Below are 14,322 nucleotides of genomic sequence, written 5' to 3' on the forward strand. Positions count from 1 at the left end.
TGACCTGGCTGCATTTTTATGATATTGTGAGTCATCTTTTTAGCCCCAGTGGCAAACCACAGCCAGTTGGTTAATTATGCCTGGGCATAGGCAGCCACACAATAGAGTCAGTCACAAGAGTCAATGTCAGGTATCCTTGTGAGTGGGAGGAGTCTGGTAGAACTGTAAGACCATGGGTTTAGGGGCGCCTGGGTGGCTCAGTCGTTAAGCGTCTGCCTTCGGCTCAGGTCATGATCCCGGGGTCCTGGGATTGAGCCCCGCATCGGGCTCCTTGCTCTGAGGGAAGCCTGCTTCTCCCTCTCCCACTCCCCCTGCTTGTGTTCCCTCTCTCGCTGTGTCTCTGTCAAATAAATAAATAAAATCTTAAAAAAAAAAAAAAAAAAAGACCATGGGTTTGGTCAAGGCGGGGAAAAGCAGGCCTCACAAGGATTGAGGCAGTTCATTTTGAGGCCAAGAGGTTAGGGTGCAGCTGGAAAAGAACTAACAAATAAATTGACAAGCATGGCTCCTAGGACAAAGGCTTTTTGCTCAGTGGCTAATCTTATATTCCCTGCTGGATGTGGGCAGTTGTGCACCCTCAAGTGCTGATCAGAGCAGAAGTGGGTTTGAGGCCACCTGCAGGTGAGCCCTGTCTGATTGTACTTGGAGCTGTTATCCTATGATTATTTCCTGGCGCTGCTCATTCTTGCCTTGGTTGCCACCCCAGAGTCCTAGAGAACCCAACTTCTATTTTCCTTCCCCTCTCCAGGGGAAAATATCACTTTTTTTTCAGTCTTCCTGTAGGCCTTGGAGAGTCTTCTTTAAACAGCAAGGGTTCGATAGGGACATGCTATTTAAAAAAAAAATTTTTTTTTTGGTTTACAAATGTAGGAGATGATTTCTTCTATCAAAATCTTTCCTTAGCCCCCTGAAGCACTCCCTTTTCTTGTCCCAGGCCTTTTGCTTGGTTCCCCACCCTCCCAAAAGCCTTTGATGTCTAGGACTCACTTCTTCCCCAGATCTTCTCTTAATTCATTTCCTGGCTCCTTTCCCCTAGTTGCAAGCTGTAGTTCCTGGTTTCTGTGTACTCCTGTAGAACTTGTTCTGGATGATGATGATGATGATGTTGATGATGTTGTTGTTGGAATGCTCCAAAATAATGGCCTGACCTAAGGAAATGAGTGCTTCTTTTCAGACTGACTTGTGGTCATCTGGGCCATAATAAAGTGCTTCCCAGAAATAGAGACAATTTGCAATGCAGGACACAGTACATACTGAGTCTTGTAAAGGTGTTCCTAGCATTGTGTTCCCTCCCAGTATTAGGTGTTTTGATCAGGTATTTGAGTTCAGCCCAGGCTGAACCTCTCATGGCTTCTTGACTGTTTGATATAGACTTAGAACATTATCCTTTTGGGTATGGTATCCCGTCTGGGAATAGTCCCTCTCTCCTCTCTTACTGCAACAACTGGCTGAGAGCCCCTTGGGAAGGTCTGGTAAGCCAAGGCCTGCAAGTCTGGATCTTGATGGTACGCTTGCATTCGACCCCTGCCCATCTTTTTCCCAGGCATGCAAAACCAGTAGTTGCTTCATCACGTACAAAATGGGAGAATTTGGTCCATTTCCTAAAATTTTATTATTGGTGCCTATATGTAGTGGCAGGGTCTTCTTATTTTTAAGCATGAGAAAGTACAAGGTATATAGTAGAAAGAACACAGTCTTTGGAGTCAGACCTTGGTTCCAGTAAGTTCTGTTTCCTAGCTGTGTGGTATTAGACAAGTTATTTCTCCAAGGCTCAGTTTCCTCTTGTAAGATAGGGATCATTTTATTGACCTCAAAAGGTTATTAGGAATAAATGAAAATAATTAAGGCTTTGGGCATAGGGCATGATACGTAATAGGTAATGGCAAATGTGCATTTCTTTTTTTTCCTCCTAGGCCTTTTTATTGCTTCTGATTCATCCTTTTGTGGTACTTACATGGAATAACAATACCTATCATTGAGTCACTTTTGCCAGGCTCTTAGGTGTGGGCTTTCCCATGCTGTCTCATTTATTTTTCCCAATAAAACATTTATGAAACAGGAACCATTTTTTAAAAAATTTATTTTATTTTATTTATTTGACAGAGAGAGAGAGCACAAGCAGGGGGAGCGGCAGGCAGAGGGAGAGGGAGAAGCAGGCTCCCTGCTGAGCAGAGAGCCTGACGTGGGGCTCTGATTCCAGGACCCTGGGATCATGACCTGAGCTGAAGGCACTTAACCGACTGAGCCACCCAGGCGCCCCAAAGCAGGAACCATTTTTAATAAATGAAGGAAACTGAGGCACAGAAGGTCAGTACCTTGCCTAAGGACACAAAGGTAGTTAAGAGACAGAGTAGGATTCAAATCCAGGTGTCTGATTCTAGAGTCTGAGCTCTTCACCACTGAATTGATTATTACTACTTGTTCTTTTCCTGAGCAATATGTGACTTCTAGTGGTTCTTGTTTTCTCTGTACTTGGACCTGTTGGGATTTACGTGCATGTGGTTCATGAGTTGTTTTAAGTCTTGGTTGACGCCTCTCATTTGATGGAGGTACGGACAGTGGCCTGTCTGCCACAGTTCTTCCTAATCCTTTCACTCAGAGCAGGCCCTTCAACTGAAAGGTGGTATAGCCCTTTTTCTTTCTTTCTTAAGAGACCATCCCCTCATTCTTTCTTTACCATTCATATAAAACCAAATAAATTTACTGTCCTTGCCAGTCTTCTTGATCCCTCAAAAGATTCTTCAGAAGAGTAGATGCTGGCTCCCTCATTTTACAGATACGGAAACTAATGTCCAGGAAGGCGAAAGGACTTGTCCAAGGTCACACAGCGAATCAGAGGTAGAGCTCGAACTAGCTGTTAGGTTTTCTGACTCTCAGCCCAGTGCTTTCTCTACTAATTTAGGAAGAAGAAGTATGAGTGTATAATTTGCAGATCAGACCTAAAGAAGGTTAAGCTGTATTAGGACTCAGGATGTAGAGTTCTGAAGGGACCTTGCTGCCTTCATCCACATCTTCACCACAATTTTTTCACACACATTTGAGGAACTCAGCAGAAAGGGAGTAATTCTTTTTCCCTTAGGGTTCAACAAAACTTTCATGACAGGGAGCTGGGGTGAAGCATCCAGAGGATGTCAGTGTCTCCTCATCCATAAGGAAGGTTGGATTCCCAAGGCTCACTAGCCTGGAATAACCCTTGGAGGAGGAGCAGAGGAGTATCAGAAGAACTGGTATGTCTTCTGACCTCTGCAAGCTTTAGCCTAAACCAGGTGAAGGTTGAGCTGGGGCAGGATAGTGGTTAAGAACTGAGGATTGGAACCCTGAGGAGTTTCATTGTACCTCCTCCTGGTAGATTTAGTCTGGGGTTTTGGACAAGCAGGTTCTCTTCATTTGAAATTTATAAAGAGGAATTCTTTGGCTGCTCTTTAAAAAACAAACAAATCCTTGGTTCTGGTACCAGAAAAGAAACCTTTCCCAAAGTCTGTGCCTCAGACAATTCCTTCCTTTTTGTCTCCTTCCTTACCTTCTCTCCTTTCACCCTTTTCCTCTCCCTCTCTTTTCTCTTATCCACCCAATTTCCCTTCTTATCCTTTTCTCTCCTCACCTCTCCCCACCTCTCCCTTAACTCCTGAAAACAAGAATGGAAAAAGGGAACCTTCAAACAACAGATTAGTAGATAGCTGGTATTAAAGATGCTGGGGCCGAGAGTCATAACGTGGAGCTTGAGATTTTGGACCTTACTTCTAGACCTCAGAACAAAGGTTCATGGGGAAGGTGCTTATTCACTCATTCATTCACTCACAGTGTCTTCTAAGTATAACCTGCCAGGCTCTGTGTCAGATACTTAGGCTATTCCAGTTAATAAGACCCTAAACCTGCCAATAAAATTATAGTCTTATGGGGAAGACATTAGCAGCAGTAGACCTCCTCCCCTATTCCCCCATTCAAATCATTGGATTTTTTTTTTCTAAGTTGTACTTATTTAAGTAATCTCTATACCCAGCATGGGGCTCAAGCTCATGACCCTGAGATCAAGCGCTGACCTCAAGAGTCTCATGCTCTTCTGACTGAGCCAGCTGGGTGCCCCAAATCATTGGATTTTTAAGGTAGAAAGAACTTTAGAGTTTATCTGGTCCTCTGGATCATAAAGTAAGTAAGTAAACGTATATAGGCTTTGGAGTAAAGTAAAGCAGGCTTGTGTTCAAATCCTAGCTCTGCTACTTACTGGCTGTTTGACCTTAAATGGTACAATTAACCTTGCCCATATTCAGTTACCTTGGATATCAAATGGGCACGCCATCACCTCTTCAGAGGGTAGTGTGAGGGTTAACCTCATAACAGCTAGCCCAGTGCTTGGTGCATAGTAGCATGTGTCTTTCTGTCATTCTGCATCAAGGCTTGGCTTAAGTCCTTGCTCCTGTGAAACTTCTGAGGCCACCTCCAGTCAGCCTGATTTCTTCATTTTTACAATACGTGGAGCACTCTTTGTACTGTTGGATCCAGCCTAATATTAGTAGTAGTCCTTTTGCAGGAAGTTCACATAGTCCCACACCCTGGAATGCAAGGAGCCTAAGGATAAGAACTGTTCTTACTCATCCCTGTGCCATCTGTAACCCCTAACTTAGAGCTGTGACCATGACCAACCACGCCCAGGAAGTATTTTTCGATTGATTGGCTAGAAGGCTTCTATAAATATGCTCAGTGTTTTGCAGTGAAAGAAAGAGCTATTAAAGACCTGGCCTGGAATCTCCCATCCTAACTCTTCCCCCACCTCCTCTTCTGTTACTGCAATGATTCTCACAAAATCCCTGTCCTATAATCAGGATGGGGATTGTATCTCCATTTTGTAGAAATCTGAGGCTCAGATTAGAACCAAGGTCCCTTGTTAGGTGATAGATCCCGAGTAAAGTAAGAGTAGCAAGAATGAGAAGAGAAATCTTAACCGAGTAGGTCTTCATTCTCTGGAACCAGCAGGAATCTTTACAAGAAGGAACAGAGGAACTGGTTTTGAGGCTTAAGCTGATGATGAGGCCAGAGCCAGGTGTAGTCACAGAGATGATTCAAGAATATGACAGAGAGTGGTGAGAAAAAGGGTTCAGGATAACTTTATAGATTTGCTAGGCCTTGGAAGATTAAGAAGGATTTGAATATGTACAAATAGACAGGCATTCCAAGTGTAACAACAGCATGGACAAAAGGATGAGAGCTGGAAAGCCCATGATAGAGGTAAGGCAGATGATGACCAGATGAAGGCATACTTAGCAAAGCTGAGGTGATTGGGAGCCATGACTTTTTTCATTTTTCTTTTCTGAGCAGGGGAGTGGCATTGGGAACATTAGTCTGGCAGTGTGCACTCAGTGGTTAGAGCAGGAAGGGATAGGGGTAGACTACTGAAAGACCAGAGAAGAGGCTACTGTAACAGTCTGTCCTTATAATGTCAGTAAATTTTAAGAAATATTCCAGCCTTGCAGGCAAGAGATAGTGAGATCCTGAATCAAGAGGAAGTTGTCACAGTAGGGAATAAAGAAGAACTGTTTGTATGTAGAGCTCTTAGAACAATAACGAAAAAACGCATGAGGACTTGGCAGTTGTGGGAATGGGGCATGAGGAAAGGAGAGGTTGGAGAGTATGAACATTTAGAGTCTCAGTACTTGTAAGAATGGTTATATCATTTGCTGAACTGTAGAGGAGGAGATGAGTTCAGTTTGTTGACATATTGAATTGGAGGTGCTCATAGTCTATTCCCCTTACTGCTCACCTCCTAGTATCTCTGCCTTTGGCCTATGACGTGGGCCTACAGAGATCCTTCAGTTCCATGTATTTGCTGCTTTGCCTCCAGGCCTGGAGCCCTGCAGAGACCCCTTCACCCATGTCTTGGAACAACTGTCACTCTCTTGTCTGAAATGAGATAGTGCATGTAAGATTCTTAGCCTGGTACCTAGTCTGTTTCAAAGGGTACATTCATCGTTAGTGGCTATTAAATGGCGATTGTCATGGTTATCATCGCTTTCTGCTCACAGTAGCTAGAGATTAGAGAAGTGTGTGGAACCACCCAACTGAGGGACTCAAGAGTCATTCATTTGATATTCAGTAGGAAGCCTGGACTGCAAGTAAATGGAGAGGATTTCAGGCTGGGGGTAATTGAGGCTCTGAGCCATATTGGCTATGACTAGAGAATGTTTCCTTTTTTTTCTTTTGTTTTTCAGAAGTTGATATAGTATGGTTAAGAGGGAAGGGCAAGCTCCAGAGGATGGACTTTCTGGGGTCAAGTCTCAGCTCTGCCTTCTGTTAGCTGTGTGACTTGGGGCAAATTTACTTATCTGTGCCTCAATTTCTCTAGTAGTAAAATGGGGAAATAACACAGCAACCTTATAAGATTGTTGTGCAGATTAAATGAGTTAATATAAAAAAGGGTTTACAACAGCGCTTGGCATGTACTACTGTTCTCCTTAACCCTGGAGTCTCCTCTATTCCACATTCCAGGTAATATAGCCATTTCTGTTTTTCAACCATCCTCACCAACAGAGGAGGGGATGAGTAAAGAAACCTGAGACCAGTTTTAGAGTGCTTGAAAGTTCGTCCCAACTGGGGTCCGGGTTATCTAAGCTGGAGGAACCTGGCCCAAGATCGAGACAGAGTTGTCTAGATGACCTGAATTCCATTCCCAGTTCTTTTTTTTTTTTTTAAAGATTTTATTTATTTATTTGACAGAGAGAGAGACAGCTAGAGAGGGAACACAAGCAGGGGGAGTGGGAGAGGGAGAAGCAGGCTTCCCGCTGAGCAGGGAGCCCGATGTGGGGCTCGATCCCAGGACCCTGGGATCATGACCCGAGCCGAAGGCAGACGCTTAACGACTGAGCCACCCAGGTGCCCCCCCAGTTCTTTTTTGTTAAGATTTTAAGTAATCTCTACACCCAATGTGGGGCTTGAACTCAAAACCCCGAGATGAAGAGTCGCATGCTCTACTAAGCCAGCCAACTGCCCCTCCATTCCCAGTTCTGCCACTGATTTACTTTGACCTTGGGCAAGTCACCCAACCTCTGAGCCTCAGTTTTCTCAGGTGTAAAATAGGGATCATAATTAATTCCTCCATATATATTTAGTATCTCATTCTTTATATCACCGCATTCTAGTTACATTGACTTTCTTGTTCCTTTAAGCATAACAAGCTTATTCTTGCCTATGATTGCTGCGGGGTCTTTGTACTTGGTATTCTCCCTCTCTGAAACAGTCTTTCTTCAGATCTTTGCAGCTCTTACTCCCTCACTTCATTCAGGTCTCTTTCTTGTGGTTACCTCTTGGAGAAGGTTTCCCTGATCTTTTTTTTAAAATTTTATTTATTTGAGAGAGAGCACGAGCAGGGAGGAGGGGCAGAAGGAGAGGGAGAAGCAGACTCTCTGCTGAGTAGGGAGCCCCATGCGGGGCTTGATCCCAGAACCCTGAGATCATGACCTGAGCTGAAGACAGATGCTTAACCAACTGAGCCACCCAGGTGCCCCAGGTTTCCCTGATCATTTTATCTAAAATAGGCCTCATTCTCACTCCTTGTCATTCTTTCCTCTCTTATCTGGTTTATTTTTCTTCATAGCACTTAGCATAACTTGAAATAATGTATTTAATTATCAACCTGTCTTTTTTTTTTTTTTTTTTTTTTAAGATTTTATTTATTTGACAGAGAGAGACCCAGCAAGAGAGGGAACACAAGCAGGGGGAGTGGGAGAGGGAGAAGCAGGCTTCCCACGGAGCAGGGAGCCCGATGCGGGGCTCGATCCCAGGACCCTGGGATCTTGACCTGAGCCGAAGGCAGATGCTTAACGACTGAGCCACCCAGGCACCCAATCAACCTGTCTTTTGCAAAGATGCGAGACATGTGAGAGCAGGAACTTGGAATGCCTGTGCTGACCTAAGTTCATGCCTGTCAGGACCCTAACTGACTTCTCTCTCTGTTTTAGGTGAGCCTTGTTCCCAGAGGCAGCTGGTACTGACCCTGTGACCCAAAAGAGAAAATTGTGGGCTGAGCTCAGCCTTGGTACTGGTGAGTGAGGGTCTTGGGCAAACTCTGGGCAAGCTTGGGCCAAGATACAGGGTAATTAGTTTGGGGCTTATTTTTATCTTTAGTACAGGTAACTTCTAGGCTGTTACTCTCCTACTCCATGTCTGAGAGACTAGCATAGGCAGGCTCCTGTACTGGGGGGAGAATTGAACTTGGCTTTCTTGGAACTGCCGTAAGATGGTTTGGGATCATTTGCGGTGAATAAGGCAAAGCAGGCTCAATTCCTTCTGGCTTCTGCCAGCTGCTTTGTCTTGGAAGTTATCTTGGACCTGGTAGCTAAGTGCATTCTCCTATAAGCTCTCTTAACATGACCTCATAGCCCTTAGAAACTTTCCTGATTGCAGTCTTGACTGTGACCTACCAAGCCCCTAGGTCAACTTCAGAAACCAGTTTTATCAGTCCTGGAAAATGTGGTTATGAATGGTGGTGAGGATGGAATGAAAGAGCTGGGGCCGTGTGAAAGGGAAGTCAGGGGAAACTTAGAGGGAAAACCATAGATAGTAAGATGGGAAGGGAGATCAACACATTAAGAACCAATTGTGTTATGGGTCTCATTTAATCTAGACAAAACCCCATTTTATGGCTGAGGGAATTGAGGCTCCGGAAGCTCCAATAATTTGCCTGAGGTTCGCATCTGAGAATCTTTTTTTTTTTTAAGATTTTATTTATTGAGCGAATGAGAGAGAGAGAGAGCACATGAGAAGGGGGAGGGTCAGAGGGAGAAGCAGACTCCCCGCCAAGCAGGGAGCCCGATGCAGGACTTGATCCAGGGACTTCAGGATCATGACCTGAGCCGAAGGCAGTTGCTTAACCAACTGAGCCACCCAGGCGCCCCCGCATCTGAGAATCTTTAAAGCTGATGTTAGATCTGGTCAGTCTGTTGTAAATACCATTGCTCTCTCTGACTTGGCAGGCTTTCCTTGGACTGCTAATCTCCCTGGAATCCTGATTTTTCTTAGAAGGTTCAAGAAGACAGACCTCCTTAGGGATTCAGGAAGGAGGTCTAGTTATTTGAGGGGCCCAGCAGGGCAGGCAGGAGTTGGGGGTCCTTTCTGAGGCAGTGGCATTTCTAGTGAGGGAGCCAAGAGGCTGATAGAGTTTTCTAGCAGTTAGAGGCCCAGGCTCAATATAACTAGAAGGAGAAGAAAACACCTGTAACACTTGAGATACTGTAAACACTTGGGCCAGCAGAGATAGGGACCTAGACAGCTGGACTGGGGTTGAGAAACCTGGATTTTTATCTTCTTTCTCAACATTTGTCCTTGGACAACCTCCCCTCCGCTATTTAGAAAATTGGAATGCTTCCCCACACCCCCACATGTCTATTGTATGTATACCAGCCTGCAGGATGTTGTAGAGAATCAAATGAGAAATGCATGTTGGAAAGCTCTGTGAATTGTAAAGCACCATGACTGAAATGAGAGAAAGTGAGAAGAAAGCATTATAAGTATCCCTGGCACCTTAGTCCCTGACCTATTTGCTACTCCACTCCCCAAAGGGAAAAGGGAAGGTTTTGCTTTGGAAATTTGTGCTGTAAATCTTCTTCCATGCCCTTTTTTTCCTCCTCTTGTGCAGATTCTCCCTGAAGCTCAATCTTTCCACAAAGGAAGGGATTCCAAGGCACAGAAACAAAGCCAGGCAGCATAGGCAGCATGATTTGCAGCAGGTGGGTTGCAGAGTGCAGGTTTAAATGCACTCACACTGCCTGGCTCCCAGGCCACTGCTAGCACAGATATTAAAGCACTTTTCAAGGGCCCATCCCCAGCATGTGTCTGCACTCACTAATTCCACATAGATCTTGCCTTGTTTCCTACTGTCCTCTCAGAAGAGGAAGGCTGTTCCTATTTTGGCCTTAAGTACCCTGCCCATCTCCATCCCTCACCCTCCCAACTACTAGTGGAAAAGGCACTTATACTATGGCCTCATAATCTTGTCAGAGGCCATGGTCATCCAGTTTTCCCACCAGCTCTCTCTTGCCCTTGGCCAGTGATCTAGGCCACTCTCTTTACATTCTCTAACAGTGACATTTTGTTCTTCTTTCTTTGTGAAGGTGTACAGAGGGGTCTGTCCCCAACCTGGTGCTCTTGGAATCCACATTAGCCAACCTTCCCTCCTACTCTGAATCTCCAGGCTCTTGCTGCCACCTCTTATTGTCTGGTTAACCTAAGTTCTGTAGCTTCTGGCTTTCCCATGGCCTCGGTGCCCAGCTTGGACCTTACTGTTTTTGTACCAGCTGCCCTCTGAAGAAGTTCCATCATTGATTGTTTCAAAATATGAATGATTCCATGTAAAAAAGTATCTTGCTTATTTATCTAACATACTCAAGTTTCTACTAAAAACAAATTTCAACTAAAAAGAAGGAAGCAAAGCATTGTCATCCTTAAGCCCTTGCACAGCACTAATTTATTCCTATTTTTATATGTTGTTGTAACAGGTTTAGCAATCTGGTTTCTAAACCCCCATAAGATTCAAAGCAGCATATCAAAAAGGGAGGAGGAAGTGCTATATTAACAGCAGCAAGAGGTGAGCACAGCTGAGAGCTAACAGTAAGGGAAGGATGAAAGAAGAATGATAAGAAAGAGAAGTTAAAATGAGTATGGAGGCCATTCAGTTTAGGGGCAGACATCTGTGTGCTTCAGTGAAGTGAAGTTGGTAATTTTGAAGGTAGTTCTAGGTTCCTCTTGAGACCGGGGGTATCAGAAAACGCTAAATTATTTATAATGTCTACTATATTATCAGATGCTATACTGAATGCTCTACATAAGTTGATTTCATTTTCATAGCAGCTTGGGAGGTAGGTGGTGATATTCTCATTTTAGAAATTACTGAGGCTTCGAGAGAGACAAACAGGCAGTGATTGGAAGAGCTAAGCTTAGAACCCAGAAGAATCCAGCTCTAGACAACCGAGTTTTTTCTATTATCCTATATTGGCTCTTTCCTATATATAAAGACCTGAAACCCTGGTCTTTCTCAGCCTCTTGAGCCACTGGTTTCCCCCTGCCTTCTTTTTATTCATTCTCCTGTATAAAACTTTATTTATTTTTTAAAGATTTTATTTATTTATTTGACAGAGACATAGCGAGAGAGGGAACACAAGCAGGGGGAGTGAGAGAGGGAGAAGCAGGCTTCCTGCAGAGCAGGGAGCCCGATGCGTGGCTCGATCCTAGGACCCTGGGATCATGACCTGAGCCAAAGGAGACGCTTAACCAACTGAGCCACCCAGGTGCCCCTATAAAACTTTATTTTTTAAGACATTCATTCAGTGAGTATTATTGTCAACCATGTGCCAGGCACAGCTTTGAAATATAGCAGTGAAGAAGATAGTTTTCTCTTTTGTAGTTTAGATTCTAGTGGAGGAAAACAGATAAACAAATGAATATGTATGAAGAAAAATAAAGCAGCAGGGTAAGGGAACAGAGCGGGACATTGCAATGAAAAAAGGCCTCTGTGAGAAAACAGATCTGTGCAGAAATATGCAGGATCTGAAGTAGTGAGCTCTGTGTGTATCTTGGGGAATAACATTCCAGGCATAGAATTCAGCAAGTTCAGAGACCCTGAAACCGTTGTATGCTTATTGTGTTCGAGGAGCAAAAGGAAGTCAGGTGGCTGGAAGTGGAGTGAGCAAGAGGGAGTGTGGAGTATGGAGAAGTCATAAGGGTAGACAGGGACCCAGATCATGCAGGGCTTTATTCTGAGTGAAACAGGAAGCTGTTAAATTGTTGTGAGTAGAGGAGTGATATAATCTGACATCCAGTTAAAAAAGAAAAAAAAATCCCTGTGCCTGATTGCACCAGTTAAGACCTCCAGCACAATGTTGAATAGAATTGGTGAGAGCAGACACTCTTACCTTGTTCCCAATTTTAGGAAGAAAGTGTTCAGTCTTTTACTATAAAGTATGGTATTAGCTATAGAGTTTTCTGTAGATGACTTTTATCAGGCTAAGTAAGTTCCCTTCTATTCCTAATTTACTGAGAGGTTTTACTATGGATGGATGTTGGGTTTTGTAGATTTCTGTTTTTTGTTCTTTATTCTACTAATATGGCACTACATTGATTTTTGGATATCAAACCAACCTTGTACTCCAGAGTAGATCCCACTTGGTCAGAGTGTATAATCCTTTTTAAATGGCGTGGGATTTGCATTGCTATTTTGGTGAATATTTTTGCATCTATGTTCATGAGGAATATTGTTTTTTTTGTTGTTGTTTGTTTTTTTTGTGATGTCTTTGATTTTGGTATCATAGTAATAATAACTGGCCTCATAGATTGAATTGGAGAATATTTCCCCTTCCTCTGTTTTCTGGAAGAGTTTGTGAAGGGTAGGTATTACTTCCTTTTTGATTGTGTGATACAATTTATCAGGGAGGCCAGTGTGGGCCTGGGCTTTTCTCTTTTGGAAGATTTTTAATTATTAATTTAATTTTTGTTTCTTGGGGTTTTTTGGGTTTTTTTTTGCTTATTGTAGGTCTACTCAGATTTTCTGTTTCTTTCTGAGTCATGTTTGATAATTTGGGCCTTTCTTGAAATGTTTTCATTTCATCTAAATTGACTAGTTTCTAGGTTTAAAGTCGTTCATGGAGGTGCCTGGTGGCTCAGATGGTTAAGTGTCGGCCTTTGGCTCAGGTCATGATCTCCAGATCCTGGGATTAAGCCCTGCATCTGGCTCCTGGCTCAGCAGGGAGTCTGCTTCTCCCTTTCCCTCTTCCTAACCCCCTGCTTGTGTTCTGTCTCTTTCAACTGAATAAATACAATCTTAAATACATACATACGTACATACATACATATAAATATAAAAATAAAATAAAAGTTGCTCATAGTATTCCCTTATAATCCCTTTAACTTCTGTAAGATCAGTAGTGGTATCCCCTTTTTAATTCCTGGTTTTGGCAATTTGTATTTTCTCTCTTTTTTTCTTGGTCAGTCTTACTTAATGTTTGCCAATTTTGTTGATCTTTTCAAAGAACCAACTTTTGGTTCTGTTGTTTTTCTGTTCCACTGATTTCTTTCTGTAATCTTTGTTATTTCCTAACTTCAGCTTTCTTAGGGGCTGGTTTGCTCTTCTTTTTCTAATTTCTTAAGACTTAGGGTTTTTTGTTTTGTTTTGTTTTTTAAGGTGCTTTGCAGCCCAAACAAGTGGTCTTCAGTATGTAGAGCTTCTGAGAGGGCCTGTCTCAGAAACAATGGGGTGGACAAGTTGTCTACATTGTATGTGTTACCCACTGGGAGGGAGGGGGCTAGGGCGAGACCCCTAGTGCTGGGCAGCCTCAGTCCTGCCTGTCCCACGTCAGGATTTGGGTCAGGCCTGAACTTCATGTAGGAGTAGGGCAGGTGACACACAGAAAGCCAGAGCTCCCCCGGCTTCTGAGGAGATTTTGCTGATACACGGAGTTGGCGGAGATAGCTGCGCGCCTCACAGACTTCAGAGGCTTCAAGATGGCTTTCGAGACCTGGCAGAATACCTCTATTGCTAGTTAATGACTGAGATTCTAAGCAGAAATTTAATTCTACTAAAGAAATAAGGCTTAAATGCAGATCCCTTAGGTAACATTGAGGTGGAAGAGCTCTGAGCAATGCCTGGGCTTGTTGGTTACTTATTTGTGGTCTTTAGTTCCCTCATCTGTAAACAAAGAATAACAACTTCTGCCATCGAATTGTGTCAGGCACATGTCAACTAAGTGCTGTATAAAACTGTTAAATACTGTACAAATGTAAGGGACTATTCATGTTAGTAATTCTGGCAATAGGGACCAGGGACAGAGTCTGAGAAGGTCCAGGGGCAGTAGCAGTGCATTATTATCCTTCAAGGTGTGGGATGAAGGTCTGACCAAAGTGGACTTTGTAGCTTAGTAAGGCACAGGAGGTTCCTTGTCTGCCAGTGTAATAATCAGATGGCTCCTAGAGAATTATGTGGAGAAAATCTGAGGGAGGCCGCCAGAGCAACTCCTATAAGAAGCAGCTGTCCCTGTTCTTTCCCCACATTCTATTACTCTGGTTCCAGAAACAGCCGGCTTTCTTGAGGGTTGCTGTCACAGGAAAGCAATAAGGTCCAGCTCACTTGGGGGGGAAGGAATACTATGTAAAGGGCTCTGGGCTATATTGGGCCTGTGTCTCCCTCCTTCCTTCTCTAGTTTTCATTAAAACTAAAAAGGATCTTTCTGTCCCACTGGGGCAGCAGCCAGACAGCAGAGAGACTGACAGGTCCTATAGGTCAGATCAGCTAGAGGGCAGTTCTAAGGATATGGCAGAGAGGCAGGGTCCTGAGCCTAAGAATAA

The 14,322-nt window shown here is 43.7% G+C and overlaps 1 protein-coding gene across 5 annotated transcripts in view; it reads left to right on the top strand.

The window, feature by feature from the left end:
• Nucleotides 1-14,322, top strand: part of RALY (RALY heterogeneous nuclear ribonucleoprotein) — an 80,110-nt gene that overhangs the window by 27,223 nt on the left and 38,565 nt on the right. For 4 of the 5 annotated variants that reach the window (XM_021688907.1, XM_021688909.1, XM_044918483.1 and 1 more), the window contains exon 2: nucleotides 7,950-8,032. The exons of the other annotated variant lie outside the window; for it this stretch is intronic. The gene's annotated coding sequence lies outside the window, so the exon portion shown is untranslated. The remainder of the gene's footprint in view (nucleotides 1-7,949; nucleotides 8,033-14,322) is intronic. 5 annotated transcript variants of the gene reach the window in all.

This window comes from Neomonachus schauinslandi, chromosome 10 (genome assembly GCF_002201575.2).
Source record: "Neomonachus schauinslandi chromosome 10, ASM220157v2, whole genome shotgun sequence".
NCBI lineage: Eukaryota > Metazoa > Chordata > Mammalia > Carnivora > Phocidae > Neomonachus > Neomonachus schauinslandi.